Raw genomic sequence first — 5,114 nt, 5'->3', positions numbered from 1 at the left:
TGTTTTTTTTCCCCCCCCCCCCCCTCCCCCACCACACACAAACCTACATCAAAAGTATTTCTCTTAAATTGAACAGAATTTGTTTGAAACAATATCTTTATCGTACAAAAATAAGAATATAATTTGCGTATTTTTTTAGATCTCGTTTTGATTATTATTGTTGTTGTTATATATATTGGACCATATTATTGAGGGTAGTTTGGTCTTTATGTGGACCACACGTTATTGACTAAATATAATAAAGGAAAAATAAACTATAGTATTATAAATTTATTATAAGTAGTTTAATTTACCGATGAATACTTTTTGTTAGGGGCAATGAGTGCGCACGTGTGCACCTCTATTTACTCGATGGCTTTTTAATTAATTTATCATGCGCACCCTTCCTTGTTCCTTCCGCGTAGGTTAGGGACCCACCTTGGAAATTCCTCTCTCTTTTACTCTTTGAACTAACGTGCACGCTTGGCTCATTGTTTTCTGCATATTTTTTTAATAACAATAAAGTCGCTATTATTATTTCCTTTTTTTAATAACTACTATATTTATCATAGACGTTAACGAAAGTTACTTAGCTTGTGATGGAATAAGCGATATTCACTTACTCGATTAATTTAAATCAGAAAGTTATATATTAATAAAGTTTTTTTTTTAAATTTGGTGTTTGATATTTAAACTGGAGCCTTAAGTTTGAATTCACGCTGAAAAGTCTTACGTTGAGGAGTAAAGTACTCCCTAACAAAAGCGATTTCGTACCTAACAGAATTTGAACTCAAAACCTTTAATTAAGAATGAATAAGTACTTATTAGTTAGCAAAAATCTTCGATATGATTTGACAAAGTTAAAAGACACTTGGGGATAATAAAGAACCTTTTTCAAAACTATAGTTTTACCTTTTCAATCAGATCTTTTCACTATGATTTTACACATAAAGATTTAAAGCTACTTTTCAAGATCATTACAACTTTTTTCTAGGAAAAGCTTCTAGGGGTCATCAATAGAGATGTGCTTTAAAGAAGAAAAAACTGAAAATAAATGTTTTCTGATGTATAACACTAGTTGTATTTGATAAAACAAATTTACATAATAATAATAATAATACTATATACAAGTGTTAGTTGGAACGTGAATATATATCTATATATATAAAGAGCGAAGTTATTTTTCTCTTCTTGATGAAAATACCAAAAAACGACTTTCTTCGAAAATAATATTTTGTGTAAAAATTTATTGTACCAAACGCACTCTAAATAGGAAAAGCTAGTTTTATTCTTTAATACACTACAACTGAAGAGTAAATTGTGATTATTGTCCAAATCTAATTATGATGACCATCATTTTTAATAAAAGAGCAGATAGTTAATTAGAAGTTTCGAATTTAAGTACTGAATATGAAATTATAGTGGCTTTAATAAAAAACGTTTTACTCCTTAAATTGATACTTTTTGGTGCGGACCAAAAATATGTATCGAACATTGTGAGCAAATCTGAATTATTGTCCAAACCTAGATATGACTATCATTCGAATATTATTTTAAATGTATCTTTAACTTCCAAATTTGCCCTCATCATAGAAAAGAAGGATATATTATTATTTCGTCCTTATTATATAGAAAGAGACAATAAAATTATATGATATCTTTTAATTAAGTCGATATCATCCTATCATATTATAAACTTCTATCTTATTCACAACTACACGAGGAAAATGAAGTATATATTATTCATCAAAATAGTAAATTCATTTTTTGTTCTTATTTTTCCTTTTGTCCTCTTCTTTTCAAGGCCAAAAGGAGGACCACTATAAGGAGTGTGATTAAATGATTTGAAATCTCTCCGTATTTAATTAGAGATCTCTATTTTAAATTTTAATGATAAGTAAATTAAATATGAATTTGAATTAGTCGAGTCAACATATTTCAAAATGATTTATTTTATTTTATTTTTAAAAGGAGGAATATGTCACAATTTAAAGTTTTGCTTTTTTTTCCTCTCCATGTATATTTTTTTTAAAATTAATTTCTCTTCTAATAAGCCAAGTGTCAAAAGCTAGTTAATATTATAGAAAGTTGGTGGGGGAGGATGAGTATGTAGACCTAAATTTAGGCAATTGATTATGACTTTACCCATTTTTTATTCATTTAGACTCAGTAAACCATTTAAAGTGAAATTTGAAATTTATGGATCGAAATGTTAATTATCATTATTTTTTTTCATTTTAATTTATGTGATATTTTATTTATTTTAAAAGAATTGATAAATTTAAAATTTTAATTTTTTATTTGACCATTAATTTTTTTAATAAAAAAATACTAATTTAAAATTAGAAATATTATTTTTTTAAAAATGATGTTGATCAAACTATATTATATCGTTAAAATAGAAGGAATAATTTATAGTACAAACAACTGCTACTTGTTCAAAGGCAGCTCTCTGGTTTCAATATTAGACCAAAATATTTGAAAGCAAAGTTAATCGATACTCATGATAAAATATATATACTCGATAAAATAATTGATATGCGAAGAAGTTAGTCTATAGACCATGACTAAAAATGAGGAACTTCACAAAAAGTAACAAATATATTCTTGAAAACCAATTCCTATTTGAAACAAAAAAAAATCTCTAAAAAGGTCATATAAATTAAACACACAATTGTTAATTCCCCAAATTTTAAAAGATTTTCTAAATTTTTATATTCCAAAGATTTTAATAAATTCACAAAAATATATTGTACAACTGTTTAGGATCCTAGAGAATTTGTTTCCTAGGATGCCCACTATTTGCAGTTTGCTGTCATTATGGTGTACTTTTTTATCCCACGAATCAATGTTGATAACTGTATTGAAATTTGATTATGTTCGTACTGTGCACTACAAAGCCTATTCTAGAAATCATTTTCATACTCAAGACTCAAATTTGAAGTCTTTAATTAAATATAAAGAGATCGTAATCATCTTACCACAAACTTTTATCGATGTTATTTTAGTAAACTTATAAGATAATAATTGAACTTTCTTGTCAAGGATGAAATTTCTTGTATCATTCTGTAATTACTAGATGTCACTTTCTTTCTTTTTTTCTTTATTGACAATTATGACTACTTCAAACTTTAAATAGGCAAATCGAGATGTCAATTCCTCAATTCGATAATTTAAAATTCAATTCAAATAATTTGATAATGGGTAAATTAAATCGAATTCACATAATTTGATAGCAAATATCGAACTTTGAGGACTTTATTGATAAAATAAATCTCAGTATGACAATTTATAACTCCAACTGTCATAAATTTTTCGATTTTTTTTTTTTTAAATTGTAGTAAAATAGTTGCATATTTTATACTCCAGCAAATAACCTCATCCAAAATTGTAATTTTAATCAAACGGAAAAGTTACGTGTACATTTTGTTATTAAGTAAAAGAAAATATATTTTTTCTAGAAAATTTATCCTGAAATTATCAAAAACTATTTATTCATACGTACTTTTATAATCTTTTAAGTTTTAACTCCTTTTCACTATATTGGTTTTACTTCACTTTTAACTTTTAAGTCATATCACTTGCTCCCTTCGTTCGGATTTACTTGTCAAAAATTTTATTTGACACATCTATTAAGAAAATGATAATTAGTATAGTGAGTTTACTATTTTATCGCTATTATTTGATAGTGTTTCAAATATATTTACTCACTAAAATTTTTCATTAAATTAACTCAATATTAAGAAATTGAATGTATAATAAGGGATTAATTTTTTTTGTCCTTTCTTGATATAATGACAAGTAAAAATAAAATCAAATTAGAAAATATTTGATCTATAGTCAAAAATTATTTTTTGGATTTTACTTGGAAATGAGCAGTCAACATTTATATATAAAAAAAAGTCTTTTTGTGGATTCTAATGATCATAATTATAAAATTACATTAAATTCCTCACCAAATTTCTATACAACACCTTCATGCATAAGATTAGCAAAGGTGAGATGTGCTTATGTAGCTCAACTTTTTTACATCTAATTAATCAGGTTAGTACTTTGTTTAGTGTTCTCATTTCATGTTAATTAATTTGGTTAATTAAACATTAGTCTTGTGTATATCAACACATTCATACTTATAAATAAGTTTTATTAAATTTAGGTAATGTTGATGCATCAAAGAATTTTTGGAGGATTTTTGTTGGCACTGTATTTTCTTCTGGATTACAATGGGATTCAAGGAGAAACAAAATTGTCTAAATTAGAAGACTTAGGGATAGAGAGACAATTCAAACTTTTGAACAAACCCGCAGTCAAAACAATTAAGGTATATCTTTGAAAAAATTTATGCATATAATTTTGTTGAGTGATTTTGATTTATAATCAGTGTTTGGTTCACAGACTATATATGGAGATATATATGATTGTGTGGATTTTATAAACAACATGCATTCGATCATCCATTACTGAAGTATCATAATTTTCATCCTTTGGTATGTCTCTTGAATGCCCATTTTATGTCGAGCCTTCTAGAAATGTGTATACAACATTGTGAATTGCAATACTTATTTAAGTTTTTAATTGTACAGATGAAACTTACTTTAGAAGGAACAAAGCAAAATGTTGTTAACTCGTCAACTAGTTCATTATCAAGGATAAGGTTAAAAGATAACAATTGTCCCCCGGGAACAGTTCCAATAAAAAGAATTACAAAAGATGATCTTATCAGACAAATAAATATGCCACCTCTTGAAGATGTTACATATAATGCTCAATTGACTACGATAAGATAATGTAACACCAATTTAATGTTTTGACTAGGACAATTATACTTACATAAATAGAATTCATAATTTAATTTAAAGAATATAACAATCTAAAAACACAAAATTTACAACAACAAAAAAATTGAGGATATTGCATATAAAGATCAAACATGTTTAGCTTTTCATCATTTCAAAAATCTCATACATATTTTGTTGCCTCTTTACAGGATAACAACAATAGTGAGCTAAAAGGAACATACATAGCTTCACAAGGATACAAGGTACATGAATATGAATACTCACTTTCTCATTTTCAAGTTCATTTTTTATTTTTGATTTTGATTCTCTCCCCCCCCCCCCCCCCTTTTTTCTTTT

Source organism: Solanum tuberosum, unplaced genomic scaffold (assembly GCF_000226075.1).
Source record: "Solanum tuberosum cultivar DM 1-3 516 R44 unplaced genomic scaffold, SolTub_3.0 scf00048, whole genome shotgun sequence".
Lineage (NCBI taxonomy): Eukaryota > Viridiplantae > Streptophyta > Magnoliopsida > Solanales > Solanaceae > Solanum > Solanum tuberosum.
Note: the sequence above shows the minus strand (reverse complement) of the source record.